Below are 22,354 nucleotides of genomic sequence, written 5' to 3'. Positions count from 1 at the left end.
TTTTTTCCAAGGACTACAGTTTTGGAAAACAAATCAGCTTATCGGTATTTTGCACTGAGGCACACGTTATCCATAGCATACATGCACACATTGGACCTTTGGGGGTCTTTGACCAGCTAGTTATTTGGGTAAAGCAGCATGCCCTGCTCCCCCCCCGCCTGCCCCACACACAGGCACGTGCCCTTGGTGCCACCGGGGCTGTAGGAAGTTCCATGAGTTTGCACAGCGCTAAGTATCGAGCATCATCGGCTGACCTCTAGCAACCACGGAACAGCTGCTCTTCACAGCGGTCACACGAGATGCAAAGTTCGACGCTCTGAAAGCAGAGTTGTAAGCCAGCTCCCTTTTCTAAAGGGGGGAGACCATCTCAGCTGCAACCACTGTTCTGCACTTGAATTGCAAGGCTCAAGGCGGTGACAGGCAGTCCTAGCCCTGCCCAAAAGCCGACGTGCCGGCTCCGAATTCCCCATGGGAGCAAGCATGTAAGAGAATTTCCTGGGTGTGATCACACAGCAGCAATAACTGCAGGTCTTACCCTCTGGTCTTCTTCTGAAGGCACCCACTGAGACCCTGAAGACCTGACCAAAAATTGGAATTCAAGGGTCCCCTGGGTCTCACCGCAACCTCTTCAGGCAGGGAAATCATGTGGCTGGCTGTGCTTGTCATAAAATAAGATGAGCTTTCTGGTAGCAGCTTGAGTCAGAGGACAACCCTTGGGGCAGTCCTGAGTCTAAGAACCTCTGATGAGGAAGAAGCTGATGTATTGTGGACTGTCAAATCACTGGTGCTGGGGTCCAAACTGACAGTGACTGATTTTCTTTTTAATCATGAGCTGCAGTTGCCAGAATGACCCGTCATAGCCACAGCTCAGACTACGTATCAAACATTACCGGTGTTGTGAGCTTCTTGCAGAAACACGACATGGTACAAGTCAGCAGCTGGCATGCGTGCACTGCAAGAAACACAAGAAACAGCAACCAGCTTTAAAAGATCACGGAGGTCCAGACACAAGGAAGCTGCTGAACAATCACTTCAGAAAAATGCAAGGCAGAAGGCATCAGAATACACAGCGAGACAACCATCTGGTGGTCCTGTGTACCAGAGATCATGGACCATAAGTGCAATAAAATTTTAGCAAAGTAGTAATAAAGACTGAAAATGATGCCAAAAGGAAGAGCAGGAAAAACTGTCAGAGCAAACCCACCACTGCCGGCCGTGCAGAGGAGCTTCCCGACATCCCCCCTAGTTATTCATGCACTGCCCTGCACATGCGGCAGGTGCTGAAATGTGCCTAAAGGAACCCTTGGGGTAAAGGTATTTTTGGTCCTGACCTCTTGCTGCCTTCTAGCCACCTGCAGCAGCATGTTTGGGAGATCCCTATAGAGAAGGACGTCTGCTTTAGAAGGATTTGTGTTCTTTCACATGTTTCAATTATAATAATCTACTTAATTTCAGTTTCCATTATTCATTATACTAATTTACTTCTTGTTTAAAGTCTCCTTCAGATGAAAGTATGGCGAAGAGACAAATCTCACTTCCACTTTTAAGCCCAGGGTGTCGCAGCACAGCATTCTGTCCCCTCTTTGTCTCGCACACCGGCTTTTATTCTCCCAGCACCCACAACCACTGCAGAGCTCCACGAGGGAGGTGGGACGGCACAGTGTCCCGACACTCTGCCCATGTCCCTCGTGGTCCAGCATGGAGCCCACAACGGGGGACGGGCTACAGCTCTCTGCACTGGGGAGGCAGCTGCTCAGCTGGCCCTTTCCGTACCCGCTCCTAGGAAAAGCTTCCCTGAACGGCATGGGAGGGAGGCCAGGAGGGAGCAGTACTCTGCCCTCCCCTGCAGCAGCCCCAGACCAGTTCCTTCCCCCCAGGGCCAGTACTGGGGGATGTGGGCTGCCCCTCCACCAGCCAGGCAACTGATGCAGATTTATCAACATCATGCGCTTCTGGCTTTTTCGGGTGGTATCCAGCCTATGTGTGTGACTCCAGCAGGTCTGCAACCCTTGGCTAGTAAGCAACCCCCAAAGACTTAAGGTTCAACTACTTTCTCAGAAGTACCAGCCAAGTATGAGCCTTTCCAAACTAGAAACAGCCCAGGTCTAAGATGACCACATCTTTCTTCAGGGAGACCAAATGGAAACCAGGAGCGCAGTGGCACCTCTCAGGGATACAGACGCCCTCAACCCCATAACCACACAGCAGGGTTATTCATCAGACTCCCTGCTAGCCAACGTGATTCACGCTTCCCCCAAAACCAGCAACTTAGGTAAGCCTCAAAACATGTCTGCCACTAAATTAGGGAACATGTGTGGCTCCGTTTGCTCCAGGGACAGACCTTCTGCTGTTCAGAAGATGGAGAGGTCCAAAGAAGCCATCCCAAAAGCAGCAACACTCAGCACCAGGGAGCTACAGCTTGGACAACTGAAAACAACCTCAGAATCAAGCCAAAAAAACCTACTTCCACATTCACTGGCCTCGTGGCAAGGCCCATGGTGAAACATGTATTTCATATGGAAATTTGACTGTAAAGGGAGGAAAGATGTCCTACCCGATCAGAAGACTATTAATAATGAGAACCTGGTATTTAGCAAGGGAGCCATTAAAACAAATGCATGTGCCACAGATGCCAAATCTTCAGCCCTTCTCCTACAGAGGAGTTCCCACGCTCAGATCCTGCTGTTCAAACGAAATCATAGTACGGGATTTATCACAGGGTCAAAGGAACTTCTGGCCCCTGCTGTAGCTTGCTGGGATAGAATGGCTTAGGATGGACTGGAAAGTTTCTACAACAGGATACACGGATACACCTGAACCATCCACCCATTGGCACTCCTTGGGCTTGTGAGTTCCCAAAGCCTTTGTTTTCCAGGAGACTCTAGAACATTCAAAAGTATTGAAATGGGGGCATAGACAAAACCCAAAAACTTGCAAGAGATCCCCAAAACGTCCTTTCCTAAGCATAAACCTCAGAGTAACACCAGTACACTGAGCAGCTCTACTTCTGCTGGGTAAGAACAAGTCGGTTAACTTCAGCTGGCAGCTTAGCAAAGCGTGCGAAGAAATAAATACTCACCTAAATCAGAGGATGAATTATCTACCTGTATTTGATCTTGGAGCACTCGGCTCCACAGCACTTGAATGTACAGCTGGAGACTCGCCCTGCTCCTGTGCAGACCTTCCTTTCCAGAGGGCTTGGACCTGCCAACGCGAGCCACCGCTGCTCGCAGGCAGTATTTCTTTTCAAACCAGACTGTGCCAGGCCTGGCACAGATGGAAGCCCTTTTTCGGCAGTCTTCAGCTGTCAGATACAGCCCTTCTCAAGGCATGTACACTGCCCTGCACTTGGGCTTTTCCACCTGCCGCCCAGCAGAACCACCACCGAGCCCACGCCTTCCCAGCACAGGGCTGACACCAAGCAAGAAAAAGCCCACACCTCTCACCAGAAGCCACCACTCTACAGACTCTCCTCCTCTACCCCTTGGGGCATCTCTAGACACTCAAAGGCCCATCATCAAACGAGGACTTGCCAGCATTTGCCCAGCCTGCTGGGAGCAGTGTGGTGCAGACTGGCACTGATCAGGCACCAGTTTCGGAGGTAAAAAGTTCCGGCCAGAGGGAGAAGGCCCACTGGGATGACTCCCCTGCATTTCCACTCTCCCAGCCCAAGAGCAAGGCGCTGCAGGAAGCACCCAGCACGCACAGAAACACTGCTGGCAGGGCAGGTCCGACACCGGTGGGGTCAGGTTCTTCCCAGCATTTGCACTGGAGCATCTCCCCAGCACTGACCGTTGCCTCTCTCTGCTCAGGCAGATTCTTCCCTGCACGACCCCACACCAAGATTTAAACAAGGGAAAAGCAACCCCACGCTAACCTGCTCCCATCCACCTTCCCACGGCGGGCGATATGCTTTCCCTCCTCTCCTGTCCCCCCCAAAATTATCAGCTCTACAGAGGCAAAAAAATATCCTCTATTTGACAAACGTTTTTCATGGTTGGGACTATAGCTACTTTCACAATGAACAGCGCAAAATTTTCAAGATTACAGCAAAATAATTTCTTCTCAGAAGATGACATACTGTACAAACGTCACAGCCTGGCAACCTCTCCCCGCTATTAACCATTAATAGCTGAGCTCGCTCTGTTTACCAAAATCCTGTGAAAACCTGACCTTCCCCTGCGCTGCCCCGCACTCCCAGGTGGAGACCATTCACCTCAACTTTCAAGATACCTTTCCCCCTTAGCATTTTCTCTTCATGTTTCATGATTTAAGCTAGTAATTACAGCTGTCACCACCTCCCTGAAGAACTGGAGCAAGACAATTAGGCTCAGACTTCCCAGAGTTCACAGATGCACCTTGAGTTCTACATCCAGGCTTCTCCTGTTCAAGCATATGGTGTGCGTACACAAAAACTTAACCAAGACCCCAAGACTAAATACCTCCATTTTCATCTAAGATACAGATGCTGGGGGGGAAAACTAAAGTGTAAAGGCCAGGACAACTAACAAGAGAGAGGTACAGTAACAGAGCTGGCATAACTAAGGAGGAAGCAAAACCTGCAAGTTTAATGCATGAATACAAAAAAAAAATAGCAATTAGTTCTTAATTAAGAATAGCCAAGTACGTCTTACACAGGTTCAACATCAGATATTCCTAACCATCCATCAGTTCATGAATTGTATTGGGTACAGAGCAGCAAATACAGTACTTTTATTAAAAAAAGGGCTGGGGAGACACTGCTGTGGGTTTTATTAGCTTTATCTCATACCAGACAAAGCTGTAAGTATTGTGAAGGGAAGAATAATTAAAGAGACAGCAATAAATGGAAACCAGGATTAAACATAAGGCAGGTTTATCGAAGACACACTGTGCAAACTAACCCAGTGTCTGTCTGTACTAAAATAACTGCCCCTTCTTCAGTACCGTCCCACAGGGAATTCAGCCGGCGAAGATGGGGACTAGCTAAGATTCTAAAAAGGCAGAAAACCAGGCCATGAGAAGATGACACCAAAATGATTTAAAGAAAACACTGCCCTGGATGGAGGTTATTTGGAAAGGCCTTGGCAGTCATCTCGCTAACTAACTTCACTGATGGCCTTGCTGCAAATCAGCATGCAGAGAAGACCAATGCTTGACGAAATTAAGTTGGGAAGCATGTCCAACACCGTGGAAGACCAGAATATTACACAAGAAAAAAAGTTATGATTTGAGGTCTCAAATACCAAGAAAGGAACTAAATCCAAGAGCATAACAGGAAAACTCAGAATGTCCCCAGTAAATTCAGGGTTTACCAATCAGGAATTACAAAGGCGGAGACAGACTGATGCGCTAGTTGGGATGGCAGAACCAAAGGGCTGCAGCTGTGAAAGTGGCAAACATGATCTTAATATGTTATTCAGGGTGTTTGTAGAGATAAGGAAGTAATAAACAGCACGCTAATAGCGCTGCAGGACCTCAGCTGGAATTGCATGTACAACTGCGACCACATTACAGCAAAAATAAGTTAGCTGTGAACAGATGGAGGAGGCAGCTAGCAGAGCGACCGCAGGAACGGATGTTCTCCGGCACAATACAGCACAAAACCAAATGGCTTTAGCCGAGCCGTACACGTCTGGCTGGAAGCTGGTGTGCGCGCACACGCGCGTGTGAGGACGTGCGCACCAGCACAGTGGCAGGAGACAGGAACTCATCCCATGGAAGCAGCCAGGCTGCAAACCACGTCCCAGCGAGGAAGCTGTTACATCAATATTTAGAAAGCAACGCCTGCACCAGCAGGAGAGAGGCGGCAGTCTTAATGACCCAGCATTAACGTTTCTAACAAGAGGTAACTCAGGCAACCCTAAATATACATAAGATCTGCTCTGGCAGATTTACATTTCCACTCTGGATACCTTTTAGTAAACACTGACAGAGCAGCTTTCAACCTCAGACACTTCTGCTCAAGAAAATTAGTAGGTTCCTGTGGCCAGAGCCAGGCGAGGCTTAAAAACTGCTCTGTAAAGCGTTCTGAGGAAAATAGGCAACGAGGAGACTGCATACCACTGGAATCAGCTGCATGCACGTTACACCACAGTGCCTAAAGCGATCATGTTGTCCCGTATATTTAACAAGGAAATATTTCTCTGTTTCCTCCAAGTTGAGCTTCTGGAAGACAGGAGTCCGGCAGTCATCGTGCAAGCCTCAGGCCACAGTAACGTAAGTGCAATACCAGTTTATTGGTTTATAAGTTAACTTTCCTACTTTTCCCTGTTTATTTCTTTTGCTGGAAGATAAGTCAACAGGCCCAAGTGATTGTGCCATTTATTATGCAACTGTTTGTCAGTTAATATTTGTGTTCCAGCGAGGCAAGGACCAGATAAGCGACGCCTCAGCAGCTGCCCTCCCTGCTAGAAACCGGTGCAGAGGGGCTGCGAACGTACCCCCAAACAGGTCTCAGCGCGGCTGTGACACCCTCAAAGACTCTGCACCCTCCAGATCTCGGCTAAACTGTGCCAGCCTTCCCCCTACCGCTATGCGCTCTTACCCTTCTCCACTGGTACTTGCCACTGTATACTTGTCTACAGCTGCAGAACAGCACACCCGGGTAAACGCAGGCTTTCTAAATTTAGCCCGGCTTCTTCTTGCTCCAACCTCTCCTTCCATAGCATGAGAATAATGGTGGCAATCTCTTCTGGCAGCAAGCAGAACTAAAAGGATTAATCTGCCACATCTCTGTAAAAGTACTTCAATAATTAAGAGGAGCAACTGCTGAACAAGATTAGCAACAGACTAGAACAAAATACAGAAAGCAATAGGGACCTCTACAAAAGCATGTGCCGAAGTGTCACACCTGCCGTCCCGGCCATCCAGCATCCCAAAGTACCGCCTGCTGCTTCGCCCTCTGCTGATGTTCAAAAGGCATCAAATGTTGATATTTCTTACTCCTTCTGCTCTCACCCGTCACCTGTCACTGCTCCCCTTCCTTACGCTCTCATCAAATCCATTTTTATGTTCTTTTTTGCTAGAGTTTTCGAAATGCGTGAAGCAAGCCAGTATCACTGAAAGGCTTCACTGACACTGAGCTCTCAGGTCCCCGGAGGTCCCTAGATGAGCTTTTTGGCCACACTGTCTCCTAGCACTGGTTGCAGCCACCGCTTAGAGCGGCAAGTCTCCACACACAGGCACCCAGTGCTTATTCCGAATCGGGAACCACAAACGGGAACATCTGCCTCAAGGCAAGAGCTGGGCAGGGCAGGGCAGGGGGGAACAGGCACACCGTGTCCGCAGCTTCCTGGCAGGGAAGGCACATTCAACAAAGACAGCAGGTCAATGTCTGACCAGCAGCCAGCAAAGCCACATGATCCACCACGCGCTGGGACCACAGGCAGCCTGCACCGCGCTGCAGGGACCACAGGACAGACACAGAGCACCCGGAGCACCTTACCCACCCTGCTCCAGACCGAGCCCTGCTTTACCAGGAGCCTGAAGGCAGTGCGACACATTCCCATCACGTCCCTGCTCTCCTCAGGGGAGCTACAGGGCAGCCGAACGCTGATTGCTTTGCGTTTGCTACCTCACAGTGTTTGGGAACAGTTTCCTCTCGTTACGAGCAGACAGCCTGGCATGGCACGGTGCCCTCCTGCACGGCTGCTCTGGAAACAGATGTTGCCCAGGGTCCAGAGCACAAGGGTTCCTCTCCTCCACAGCCTGCAGAGCCAAGACAGCTGCACACAGGCTACACAAACTGCAAGCATACAGAGCAACAGATATATTTAAAACACGACCTGCAATATGACCTAAATTTTACTTCTGCAAAATGAAAACAGTAGCTCCAAGTGTCTTCCTCATGCATCACGTTGTCTTTGTTTCCTTTTATATTTAGGACGCAGGTTTTCTACCCCCTCCCAGGAGGTTCAGGCACATAGGAGAAATACAAAAGGAACAGTGCACCAAAAAGCAACACCGCAGCTAATGGGAGGAGATTTTCTTTGAAACGTTTAGAATTGTTTGCCAGGCAACATATTAAAACAGCAAGACTCGCCATTAAAAACCTGTAGGAGTTTCACTGTCCCACCACATTAGGGGCTGAGAAGGCTCTCCGCTTGGGTCTTCCGACTCTCTTGACAGAACCGCAGCGCCAGCACCTGATGCTCCTGGCTGAGTACCTCAGCGGGGAACACATTCCCCGCCTTCTCCTTCCCCTCTCATCATCTTGTATCAGCACTCCCGCTCTGTTCTCATCCCATCCCGACTCCTTCATGTGTCAGTCCCCATTTTAGGGAGTTCGGTCTTCAAAGAAATATCCTGGACATTATTTTTCTCAAAAGTATTTGGCAGCAGATGATCTTTTAAGTTTTTCTTAAAAGGTATGTGTGGATACAAGAAGGGCCATGGGATCTCAGCAGTGCTCATCCCAGGAAAACAGAAAAGCAGGCCAGGAGGAATTCAGCGGTTCTGGCCCAGAGGTCCCAGGTGCTTCAAGCTTTCAGCACGTGGGACGGAAGGACCAAGCACTCACATTCCCTCTTCTTCACCAAATACAAAGGAAATGTATCTGCACAAAGTTAATCCCACATGAGACCAGCTCTCTAGAGCGAAGGTTTCCCACCACCCCATGGAAGCTGGTCCCTACCTGCCAGTCCCAGCAGAGCAAGGCCTTACGCAGGGGCAGGCACCCGTCCCTCCTCCCCCTCCTGCGGGCGGGTGTGTTTGGAGGAGCATCAGCATCATCACACCTGCAGCTCCGAGGCCGAGGGAAGGCGCAGGTGTGAAGGAGAGCCCAACAGTGGTTTAGCAGGAGCTGCACCTCTGGGAATGGATTCGATGTCAAGTGTCAGCAAGTAAATTGCTATTGGCTTCTCAATAAGCAGCAGTAGTGAGCTAAGTGTTTCCCTGTGTTGTGCAGGCGCTCTCCGACTCAATACAGCAGTATTGACAGCACAATCACAGGGTAATCCAGGCTCCACTAATATCTCAGCACTTCCTCATTGAAAATACACTTTCCACTTGGACATCAGCCCATTAGTGCAGGCTCGCACCGCGAGCGTCCCCCCCGACCCGCCAGGACACGCAGCAGCACAGCCCCCAGCCGCTCCCCGGGGCACGGCCGAGAGAATCACAGAAAGGGGCTCTTTTTGCAATGAGAAATCACCAATGAAAAAAGGATGAAAGGTAATCAGAAAGTCTTTATAACTCAAGTCTCTGTAGGTTCTGAAAAAAAATTGGTATTTCCTTGCTAGACAACAGAAGTTCATTCAGGGAATTAACTCTCCTCTTACCCCTTACCCTCTGTCGGTCATCCTCCCTTGCTATCTTATCTCTAAACTTAGACTGTAGATTCCTCCAGGCAGAAGCCTCTCCTTTCATTCACTGAAAACGAGAGACCTGCTCCTGCACAGCAGAAATACCTACATCCTACTCTGGTACTACAGGGCATGGATACACTGGCTGATCATTAACACTCCTCTGCTGGCAAGGACATCCTCTGATGGATGCCATGCTGGAAGTCCCGGGGCACTTGGGATGCCTTCACCTGGAGGAAGCCTCCTGAGCTCTCTGGCAGATGCCGTCACAGCATGACCCAACTCATTGCAACCATCCCTGCCACTATTTATGTGTGCGCTCTTGGATGCATCTCTGATGTAAACGCTGATCTTGACTGCAATGACTGCATGAAGGACTCTCACTGGAAATCAGGTTGTTCGTTTGTTTTGGATCATACAATAACAATCCACAAGTCCCAAATACATGGGAGTATTTAATTTTGTCCTGTCACCCATAAAGCTCAAAACACAGCAAAAAGTGGACAAGCATCCCTATTTTATACGTTGTAACTGTGTTCCAAGTTCAATGTCATTGAAAAAGCAGGGCTGAAAGTACCACGAGATCTCAGTCAAGGCAATGCTTCACCTACGACATCTGGGCAGAAGTTTGCATCACAGCTCCCAGACTGAAGCATCACATCACACAGACTGTTTCCAAAAAGGCCATGCTCTTTTTCTAGGAATACAAGCCATAATAGGAACTGGTAATTAGACACAAGGAGGGGTTGGTTGCAAGGCAGAGAGGTCTTCAAGGGAAGCATTAGAAAATAAGGATTTTCCCTTAAACAGCTGCTGCAAGCAATACACGGGTCCCCGGAGGTTTGCCAGGAAGCTTCCAGGACACTCTGGCATAAGCAGCCACTGCCACGTGCATGGGAAGTCCTGATGCTTTCACTGGGGAACACGAGCCTTCACATCACTTCAAACCTGCTGGCAGTAAGAAAAGTCATCCATGCCACTCGGATATTTGGAAGAGCGAGAGGTAGAAGACAACAGACCAAGGTAAGTTTAAAACCAGCAGGCTTTAATACAATTAAAACATATATATGTCAAGAACTCACAGAAGATCTTACCCATTCATGCTTTAGATTCTTGCTTAACTTATTCCGGATGTACCAGTTAGTTTAGCAATGCAGACCACACTGCATTCAATAACAAAAATGACAGTTTGCTCATTTGCAGGTAGCTAATGTTATCAACAACGTGAAGACAAGATCAGAAAGTGAAAAGTAATAAAAGCGCCTACTGGAGGATCCTCTTGGGTTGAACCAACCACCTTGTGTGCTGCCAGGGCAGCTTTCCAGAGGCCCGCGGAGCCGCTCAACACCAGCGGCACACAGGATTCACCCACAACTCCCTGCTCTAAATTTAGCCGGCACAGGCACGCGGCTCCACGTTCTCCACATTCAGAAGTTGCATTCATGTGGAAAGCTGGTGCCTCACAGCATGCAGCAAAGAAACGGGACTGCAGAATGGGCTGATACATTCAATTTAGCTTTAATCTATTTTGGTAACAATAACAGCAAAACCGGGACAGACACTTCGAGGAAGGCCAGCCACACGGCAGCACACCCAGGGCCTCCTGCCACCCACCCTGTACAACTTTTCCTAAAGACCGTGCCACGATGATTTCACTGCCACCGCTGCCATAGAAAACAAGTTAATCTAAGGATGGCTTTTATGCAACCACATCCTGAGATGCCTGGCAGAATGCCAGGGCCTTACCAAAACGCCTAACTTCTGTTGTGTCCTAGCACTGACAAGTAGCATCTTCCACCTCACCAAGGCCAAAACAGCATCAAGCAAGAGGAGAGGAGCAGATAAACATTGAGATGCGAAGCACTTCCAACAGCAGTGTGTCCCACAACTCAGCTTCCAGGAGGCACAGCGCCATGCTGTCCCACTGGACACGGTACGCTGCAGCAAAGAGCCAAGTGGAAGCGTTCGGAGGAGAACCCCTCCAGCACGGCCAAGCTAACATTAAATTGCCAAGATTATGAAGCTGAGGTCAGGGAACCTTCTGTTGCAGATAGGGAAGGTTATTTGGTCTGGAGTGAGATGAGGAACAGATATCTGGTTAGGAAGAGGTTAACGCTGCTTCAGCCTGCAATCTGATAAATGGCTCTGCAGAAAGCAGGTTCTCTCACTTTGAGATATGATGTCACTAACCTTTATTGATCCACAATCAGAGAACTTTGCTTATCTCTCTCCTGTGATATGCTGCCCTCCTGTACTCAACTAGTGTTTAATACACTGCTGGGCATCTTGCACTCTTTATAGCTCTCACCACACCTCCGCTTGGCCACCAGGGACAATATTTTACAGGCTGCACCAGCCCCGCCAGCTTGAGGGACAAGACACAGGCCTGCAGGCCTCCCCTACCCACCATCTCCTGCACCGGCAACCTGCATTTCGGAGAAATATTATACACCTCTACTGGAATACCTCATGAAAAGAGTGCGCAAACAGTGCAGCTGTGGTCCAGTGTGGTCTTACAGCTTTGTGTACGGTAGCAGATCTTCAGTCTGAACCTGAGGTGAGCACGTGTCCTCTGATGTTACTCTTCCTGTGGGAGCATTTATTTTTACCCAACTTTTACTATTTTACAAAAATGACACTTCACTTTTAGCCTCAACTTCCTTTTTAATATTTGAGGTGAAACATGAAGTTAGGTGACTAATACAAGAACTATAAATTAACCATTTATTCCTACGTGGCAGCAAAGCATTTGCTGTAGATTGTATGCACCAAATCCAGTGCTTTTGTTTCAAATACACTAGTGATGCCAGAAAACAGCTGAATAGCCAGGTAGCAAAATCTACAACTTAAACAATTAGATCAGCCATGCATAAAGACAACCGGAGAGGCGCTTCAGAGAGTCTCACCGCTGGCAGGCAAGCCTACACACTGTTTGTCTGCTAGGTAATACACAAAGAAGTTGCCTACGAATTACTCACGGACACTTAGGGGTTTTAAGTAGCTGTATCCTTGCAGGAGAAAAGCCTGTTCATCAGTGGAGGCAGACCCTCCGCACAGCACACGGCTGGGGCAGGATGGCAGAGCCCCCCCGAGAGCAGTGCCTGCACCCCAGAACCAGCTGTGCCCCCCCCCCCCCCCCCCCCCCCCCAGGGCCCTGTGAGCCCGGGCTGGAGCAGGATCGGACACCGCAGAAATAGGAGGCAGGTGCAGAAAGACTTTTACACTGCATGACTGCAAAAACCCTGAGGTTACAAGAAATGAGAGCGTAAGGCAGAGAAAAGGCGAAGAATAAGACAGAGGTTTTTAAAAGCAACAAATGGTAGAAAGAAGTAAATCGGGTCTCCTGCCGTATACTACCAAACCCAAAGTGCCGCTCACTGATGCTGAAAGGCAGCTCTCGTTCACATTGGGAAACTTGCTGCTGCCGGCCGCCCCTGACGCCAAGAGATTACACAGGCTCAAAGCCACACTGTGGGTACTGGAGAGGTGGAGTAAAACATCTCAAGATTTGTTTTGAAGGTGGTGTGAGCCTTTCTGTTTCAATGGATAACTGGTCTTTTAAAGCTTTGGAAAAGAAGAGACAGAGTGGTAAGCTTTCCAACATACAGATAATTGTTATAAAACAGCTGTGACTATTTTACTCATTACCCACCAAGCCAAAAAAATGCACTCTTGTATCACTAGAGGACAGGTTTTAGGTTTGGAGTTAAGGTTTTCCCCTCTGTTAACTACAAGGGATGAAGCACTGCCACAGGCTGCCCAGTGCAAGATTGTAAGGCCAGTCAGCCATGGTCTCAGCAACATCACTCTCCTGGTACAGCAAGAGTCCCCTTCCAGAGCTGTGCTTCTATGACTCTATAAATACACTGCTATGCAGACAGGTCAGAGAAGAAGAAAATTAGGACGAAATGTCCACTTTGCACAGGTCAAATTACTACAAATTACTGTTCTGATGCAGTCTAGTGATTCTTATAGTTTCAGACATGCACTGAACTTTCTTTTTTTAATTACAGGTCTTTTGAACCATGTGCTTCTTAAAATAGTAAATTACACCCTTCTCCAATTTGTGGAAATAAATTAGGAATGCTGTCTGAATTACCAAGCTGGGCAGAGAGCATAAAAATCCCAAACTTAGACTTCCTGCAAGTCAAGAGACATTTGAATTGGAGGTTTTGGACTGTAATCCTTTAATATTCCTTCTCAGTCATGAAGTTCATGTACAGAGCGCTAAATATTTCAGGATCCAAAGAAGGGGAAACGCGAAGGCCGGTGGCTGAGTCATACTCTGTCTCTTTGACAGCTGGAGAGGAATCACCACTGACCCACCAGAAATACGCTTCAGCTGATCCCAATCCTAAAAGCAAACATGGATAGACACAGAGATGCTACTAATGAATGGTTTTCATCCTGGTGCTGTCTCTCCCTGTCAAGTGCCATGCAATATTTATGATGGAAGTCACCCCGGGTGACTACCTGCTCCACTGAGAGTTGCGGAGAACAGCTCTAACCTTGACCAATAGAAATGTGCAGAAAACCACGCTGAATCCCTGGTCTGTTATCTGCACCAGCTAAAACAAGTGAGGAATTATCTGTCCTTCACAAAGTTTCATAAGCCCTTTAGTCCAACCCTGGACCACAGGACCCTAAGCTGCAGCCAGGAGGGAGCGCAGGGTCCCACAAAGCAGCAGGAGATCGGGGAGATGCTCCCAGCCAGGTTGGGAAGATGCTCCCAGAGTTGCATGGGGTCTGCTGGTCCGGGCACAGGCCCGCAGCAGCGCGACCCAAGGGCTGGACCCAGCCTGGATGTCCCACAGGGTCTCCCCTGGGCACTGGTGCCTTGCGGCCTCACCACCCTGTGCCCTGGGGACCAGCGATTAGCACCCGCCGAGGCAGACCTAGCATGCACTACCTTCAATTACATCGAGCAGTTAGCTTAAAGCAATTACATCAGCACTTGGGGTGCTGAAATGCCCTTTCCTGTACTGACCACAACAAGAGTCAGCAGTGCACCGCTTCCAGAGAACCCCGTCGCCGCCTCACGTCAACCACTACAGAGGTAACTGAACAGGCACAAGCTGCTTAAAGGAAGTTTGTACCTTTGATTGCAGACAGAGCAAAAAACCCCAAGCAAACCCTGAAAACTTATTTAGAAACAGTAGAGAAACCTTGTTCCAACCTGCCCTTGCCTCGGGCATCGGCCTCATCAGGTGTGAACCGAATTCAAATATCTCAAATAATACACGAAGGATTGAGTCAGCTTCAGCCTTTCTAATGTCTTCTTTTTGGAGGATCTAGTCAACACTGAAGGTTTTCTTCAGCTTTCCTACTGCCGCTATTTCAGTAATACTTACATCTCTTCTAACCAGGAGAAGCAACCTGGTGCCCGAGAGGCTGCCCCTCTTTACCTGCACCATCACTACTCACACTGTACGTTGAGCTACCAGAAATTTAAAGAAAGCATTCAGCCAGTTTGACTGCTCAGATAAAAAAGCTTTTGGTGTAAATATATCCTGCTGCAGGTCAGCATCTCCACTCCATTACAGATGGATCATCAGACTCAGCAAATCCCTGCCAAAACAGCAGTACTTGGAATAGTTACAACTTTTAATGTACATCCTATACGATAACTTCACAACATCAGGGAAAATACAACTCAATACAGCTAGCGCAGAGGTGGCCAGATAAATAACTTAATTTCTGGAGGATACATCTTTTAGACATAAGCATGTTCCAGGGCAGTCTGAAGGAGCTGTCTCGTACCAGTCTCGGCTTCTAATTCCTACCGAGGTATTTCTGGAAACTGGATCTGCCTCGAAGCAGACGCTGCAGGATGCTCAGCAGAAGAGACATCACTGCCCAGAGCACTCTGCCCAAGCCTAGGGTAAAAGAATTATAATATTGTGGGCACATCTTCACCTGTCTAGCAGTTTCATAACAGTCAGTACCTTCACTCCACTGTATTTAATGAAAGGAGGAAAATTTTATTTTTTTTAAATCATTTCACCATGATATTGCTCTGCCACCAACTTCAGAAGACTTGGATCCTCTGCTCCAGCTACTGGACCACTCTGTACATGAATTCCCAGAAACATCGCTGCTTTGAGCCTGCAAACCCAGCTCCCCCACCCCAACAAAAGCCCAAATTGAACCAACCAGGCTGATAGAACTGGTCTGACTGACCACCCTGCTCTGCGCATCGGGGTGATTCGGCAGGAGCCTGGGCTCTGCCCCAAGAGGCAGAGTAGGAAGGGGAGGGCTTTTTCTTGTCTTTATTTAAAAGGTGCTGCTGGAGGTAGAAACACATGAAAGTCTGTGTAGGACAAGGGAAGGAATTATCCCTCCCATTGATTTTCGCTCTGGGGTATTAGAAAGAACACAGCATTTATCTGGAGATTTCTTCCCAAAGCTAACTATGGACTTTCAAACGTAAATGAGACTTGAAAGGGGCTTATCGGGCGAGGATCTGCTGAAACCTCACTGGGATGTGGGAGCCCTGGTGGGAGCTCTCTGATCCATCGTCCCTCTCGGACAGCCAAAAGCCCCGCTCTCGTCCCCAGCCTCCAACAGGCAGCCGAGGGGGACTCAGCCCAGGCAAGGCAGCGGGGCAAGAGCCGCAGGACAGCAGGGTTCCCCACATCCCTCCTCTTCCAGCAAGCATCCCTTCAGACCTGCCCACCTCTGCTGCAGGGACCTGCAAGTCCCCTTCTGCAGGGCCGTGACCCCAACAGCATCGGGACGTTACAGCATCGGCTGCCCTGTGCCAAGAAAGGCAGTCAGAGGACCAAGGGCAGAGCATCCCAGCTACGGCTGGACACAGCCTGGGCACATGGGTTTGCTGCCCCTCCAAACTGTCTCCATCATCCAGCAGCAACTGTGGCAGAATAAACCCTGACCTGGAGAAACCCTTCTACAGCATTCCCAAACACGTAACCACCTCACTGCTGCCCCAAAAGCCATTCCTGGAGTGAGCCCCTCTACCCCGTGCAGGCTCTGGCTGCCGCGCCGCAGCCCGGCTCACTGGGAAAAACCTCTGAAGCCTCATCTTCCGTCTGCTGTCTTTCCCAGGTAGCTGGGAGGTTGTAATTGGTGAGGCAGGAGATTAGAAATATCGGCAGCCTCTAAGTAAGACTTTAATTTACTGGCAGATCAATAGCGCTAGGGTTATATTGGCAAAGTGTCTACAACTCTATTGACTCACGCAATTCCTCTTATCAATTTATCAGAAATCTGGAAGCCAGAAGATATTGTTTGAAGAAAAAAGGCAGCAGGAGTTTGAACACTTAGCATGGGCTGCCCAATCAGGCTCTCAGCACTAAGCATTTTACAGCAGATGTATCTACTGCAAAGGAGGCTAATACATGATATGATTAAGAGCTAACTTGCTTCCTCACATGCCACGCAGCCTTTTCAAGTTGCTTCTCACCTCAGACCTTTGCACTGAGAGAGTCACTAGGACAGACTCAGTCCCACCAGCCCAAACCAGAACAAACACCCCCAATACTTCACACCACAAGATCCTAAATTCAGACCCTATTGCCTGGACGATACCCAGGCTGACCTCAGTTTCCTATAAAACCTTAGCTTTATGAAACTGAAAGCCCAGTGCAGCACTGGGAATCTGCTCACAAGGATTTCAGAAAAATCAGCATTTCTGCACTTACTCACACAGAAAATGAGAAAGGGTGAGATTTGTCTCCAAACCTTATTTCCCACCCTCAAATGAAGAGTTTGAAGCACACGGACCCTTTCCCTTCCCCATTGCAGCTGGACGGCCATAGCAGCCGTGCAGCAAACCTGCTGCCATCTGACAGGGGGACAGACCTGTTCTGGGGGGAGCAGGGCCACAACAACCCAACCTCACCCCCCGCTGGGCATCCTCTCCAACCCCATCTGCTTAATCCCTATTCCACTGTGCCGGAGGGTCTGCCCCTCATCTGCCCCTCCGTGGGGTACCAGGCAGAGGTGCTCGGTGCGAAAACAAGGGGCAGGGACAGTGTTACAGCAGGACGGCTGCCCCTCGCCAGTCTGAGGGCAGCTCTGGGAATTTCGTGAGTTCGACCTCCCAGTCACAGCCCAGCTCCAACCCCCACTGCAGTCACACTACCAACAGATGTCCCTCTCCAGAAGCACTAGATAACAATGACCCCGCAACAGCTCAAATATGAGATTGCACTTGTGCCACCTTCAAAAAGGAACCCAAATTAAACTTTGGGATTCTCCCACCCCATCTCCTTGCTGAAGCAGACCAAGTGAGAACGTGGAGACCTGTGCCAACCCCTTGCTCTCCTGGCCTCACCCCAACCAGAGGTCATACAACCCATCTCCCCACAGCAGGGTGGAGGAGCGGGCAGGGTCCCAGAGCTGGAGCAGCAGCCCTTGCTCCCAGCAGGTTACACACCTCCTCCCCTGGGGCTCCTCATCCCTGCTCAGGTCACACTCCAGTCTGTAACAGAGGCAGCCTGATGCCACAAGGAGAGGAGTTGAACTATCTACATCAAACACTCCTGTAACCAAATGAAAGCTGCTGGGGGCTACCCAGGGCCTCTGCAGAGCTCTGTGCACCGCTGGGAAGACACAGCTCCGGGCCCTCTGCCCCAGCTCTGCATCCCACCCCAGCCATCCCACCCCTGCCCCGCATCCCACCACAGCCATCCCACCCCTGCCCAGGCTCCATGCTGCCCGGGCAGCACACCCGGGCTCGGCTCCCACTTTGCAAGAGACCAACTCAGCTGTACATAAAAAAGTTTCAACTAGATTGGAGACGTCCCAACTGCTTAATGGCTCCTCTCTTCTTTTTAAATGCAGATTTGAACTTTTCACCCAGGGTCGGGCAGCTGGAGCCCAGCCCGGCCCCAGCGGGGACCAGGCGCCGGAGTCTGCTCCGCTCTGCGCACGGACCTCGCAGCAGCACGGACCCCGGCGTCCCCGGTCCCCAGCAGCACAACACACAGTGCCCCTGGCCCGCAAGGCGCAGCAAAACCCCGAAAAGCTGCTGACACTGCCCGGCTGCACAGACTCCCCCCTCTGCCCACACCTGACTGGGGGAGACAATGCCAAGGGAGACCTCGCGTTTTGAGAGCTCTAGCGACTCGGCCTGCCTGACCCAACTTTAACTTCACTGGGAGTGCCTGAGCAGAAGTCAGAGTTAAAGAAAACCTCACGGGTGTCCTACTCTGGAGGAAAAATTGGATCTTTCACTGCAGGCTTTGCAGCAGGCTCTCGTGGCTGAGTTAAGACCACTACTACCCAGAGCATGAATTCAAGACTTCCAGCCAACGCTTATAAAGACGCCATCCCCCGGACTGCTGATGTTCAAAGCTGCTACGCAGGGAAGCGCATTACCTGTTCCTCTGGGGAGAAGTTTGAGATGTGCAGCTGCTCATCAAGGTAAACATGTCTTTCCTCCAACAGGAAAGTATTTTGGAAAGGAAAAACAAAAGAGCAATCTGGTTATAGTGACAGAATCTAAACTCCATTCCCTGGGGTGACATCGGGCAAGACACTTATCTACACTGCCTGGGTGTAAGAGCTGCTCAGACCACAGCCCCCCATGTACTGTCCCTCCCATAGGAACTGGTGCTGATAGCATTCAGTCTGTCTCCTGCTGAAAAGGAGCCTCTGTCCCCATCCTGTCTTCAAACGCTGCCCTTCTGAGCAGAGCTTGGGCAGCACTCAAGGCACCTCTCCAGGCAAACCCCAGTGTTCCCTGGAGCCTGTCGCAAGGACACAGCCCCTCAAGCGATCCTGACCCCTGTGCAGGGCAGTGTCCCGCTGGTACGGCTTCCATCAGTTGCCAGAGCCTGCGCCCAAACCAAGCACTTTGAAGAAGTCTTGAATCATCAGCGAGTCAAACAGAAAGGAGAGATCAAAAAAGGGAAAGCCCTGGGAAGGCAAGCAGGGGGAGGAGTGGTGGGGAGCACCAGTAAGCTCTGGAATAAGCATCTTCAGCGTTCATTATGGATGCTCAGAGGTACAAAATCTCTCTCTGAACTTTTAAGGGAAAACCTGTCTATGACTTGTATTAAAAGAGGACTTCTCCATCACTGTTGAAACTCCCCTGAGGCCACAGGACACCCAGCCCAGATCAGCGACCCCCCCATCTGGCACTTGGCACATCCCACCTCGCAAACCACCACTGGCATCAATGGGCCATGTGGTGCCACACTGCACCCACACCAAGCCAGCTTCTCACCAAAACCCCAAGGGTTAAAGGCCTCCAATAAAAAGTTTCTGCTTAAATTATTCCACATCCAAAACACCTCCATGCAGGGTCCCCTGAGTACCAGAGCCAGCACAGGGGAAGGATGGAGGCACACAGCCGGGTCACTGGGAGAGTGGGGTCCCAGCTCCTCCAGCAAAGCCTGGGGTGGGTAGGTGCTGCCCAAGCAGCAACTCCCCGTGGGAAGACCGTCTTCTGTGCAGACAAGTCTAGAAGCAGAATGGCAGGGCAGGGGAAGGCATCTGCCTATCAAATCCCCTGAGCACCGCTACGAACAGCAGTGGCAACTTGCCACAGTGGATGAGCTTTAGAAAGCCACCTGTGGCAAGTGTGGTAGGAGAGTTTTGTACCCCAGGAATAATTGCCTCTCCCAAAGCCTTAATCATCAGGGTTGCTATGAGAAACTGACTTTCTCCCCCTGCATTAATCAAAACCAGGCTATTTGGCATGGCAGCAGGACAGATCTGCAATTCCACAACTCTGTCTTGCAGGATGTGAAATGGAAGAGTAAAAGTAAGAACAGGAGGAAAAAACCACATCTCCCGGGTCTAAAAATCCAACAATGACAATCACCACTGGGTACAAGAAGTTTCTTCAACTCAGAGGGGCATTGGAGCAGAAAACCTAAATAAAACACTCCAACCCCCCTCCCCCCCATTTCACTACCCATCAGGTGATAGTGAAAATATGCAGCAATCAGGGCTTCAGAAGCTGGTAAAAGCTTCTTGACTGGTTAGCTTCTAGCAGCTTTCATTTCAGGATGCGGAGCTCTGTACTAACTTGGCTACATCCCCCCTTCAAGTCGGATGCTACGCTGCAGAAGTTACTCCATTCCACCTCAAATTCACACTCCTCCACCATCATGCAATAGGGCACCAAGGGTCTAAAGTAAGGTGGAGTGGGGTGACAAGAGTCAATCTAGAGGCAAAGGGTTACCAGTTTCCACTTGGGACTTGCTAGTCTCTGGCTTCAGATTGTAAGTTGCTTCCTTCCCACGGGCTAGGTGGTACCTCAACGTCTCATATGCCATTTAAGGCATTTTATTGCCCAAAGAACTTGCAAGCTAAATAGTGCACAAGTAAAAGATATGGAAGTAAATAAAGGTGAGAACCCAAAATACAAATGTCTGAAGTACCTGGCATAAAGGGAGAGAGAATCACCACTTCTCCTGAGAAGAGCCCCCCTGTCCCAACCACTTGCTGGCACTTCAGATAAGCAATGCTCTTGCCCAGGACAGTCAATCCCCACCTCAAGCCACCCCAAGGAACTTGTACACAGGCTCTTGGCTCACAGAGCCCGTGGAGACCTACCCCAGTCCCGAGGGAGGGCTGCGCAGTGTGGTTCTCTTCCTCCATGCAGGGTGAGCAGCGAGAGCCCTAGCAGGGATCAGACTGCAGCAGGCTCCGGCTCCTCTGCTCTGCCCCTGCAGCCGAGAAGCCACAGCCCTACCTCCCAGGGTAAAAACAAAGGCTTAAAACAAAACAAAACAAAAAAAAAAAATCTGACTCACTAACTGTTAAAAAGCCTTGGCTTGAGGGCATAAAGGAGAGAGAGTGGGACAAGCGCAGGGAGCGCAGAGCAGTGATAGTGTGAGACGCACGCAGAAGAACTGCCCCGGCTCCTAACACCAGCCGGGAACCACAGCCCTGGCACCACCGCGGCACCCGGAGCTGCTCCTGCCCTGCGGTGCCTGGGGTGTTCTGCTGCAGCCCCCACCTTCTGCCTCTGCCCCAAAGAAAGGCAAGTAACTTATCCAACCTGTGACTCTCGCAGCTCTGGCAAAAGCAAACACCTGCAGGGACCACAAAAATTAGATGGAATGAAAGATCAAAAGGAATAAAATGCTCAAGCCCAACCAAGGACACAAAGACACCGTTCCCGGGAGAAAAGGAAATGCCTGCCTTCCCCTCCGCAAAGGCAAAAATCAAACTCCCAGCTGATGTCAAAGGCCAGCAATTCCCACTCCATCCTTGTCATGTCCAGGTCACCAGACAGGCCCTAGGAGCCTCTTGTCTGGTGAGAATCATTCATCTGATGGCATCCAACGCCCTCAACCTCACCATTAGAAAGCAAACACTCCGCATTTCCATGACATAAAAAGTTGGTTTGGTTCTCCTCCTCCGCAAAGCAGCAACTACAAAAGCCAGGCAGCAAAACGCTTGCCTGGACACCCAAAGCATGCAGCTACAGTGACCACGTCGACCAGCTCCAGGCACGCAGGACAGACAGCTTTCCCCTGAGGTCCACGACAGTCTCCAGCCAGTTCATGCAACTGGGCCTGAAATCCCCAAAGGAAAGCCAGAGCAGAGCACAGCCTGTCTCCTGCACATGTACTGCTCCCATAGAGTCCCAGTGAGTGTTCTTCATTCAGGCAGCGGGGATGCAGGGACCCCGGCATGCTCAGCACAGGCAACGGGAAGGTGGCACCCCCAATGCAGCCAACGGGGACCCCGGCACCCTCGGCGCAGGCAAAGGGACGCTGGCATGGGGGAGTGGGTGGGACAGGTCAGATAACCAAAATGGGAAGAATAAAGACCTTTTGCTAAAGCTCCAGGAAGCAAAGAGAAAAAACGCTAATTAACTCAGCAGCAAGTTGTTAGTATTTGCATATAAATGCAGCCACAAATCATTACAAACAAGCCAGGACAAGCCAGGCCCATTAGCATACACAGATCCAGCCCGGACAGCCGCTCGGTGGGTCGCTGAGCGGAGGCAGGCTGCCAGCCGCTCCTGGGGGAGGGCAGGGGGAAGGGGGCCTTATCTCCGCAAACACTCCTACTACCAGCAGCAACAGAAGCCACAGGGATAAGGTTTCTTTCCATATAAAACAAAGGAATGGGATAAATCCTTC

Source organism: Vanellus vanellus (genome assembly GCF_965231255.1).
Source record: "Vanellus vanellus genome assembly, chromosome: 12".
In the NCBI taxonomy this organism is placed as follows: Eukaryota; Metazoa; Chordata; class Aves; order Charadriiformes; family Charadriidae; genus Vanellus; species Vanellus vanellus.
The sequence above is the reverse complement of the archived record's forward strand: the minus strand, read 5'-3'. Positions refer to the sequence as shown.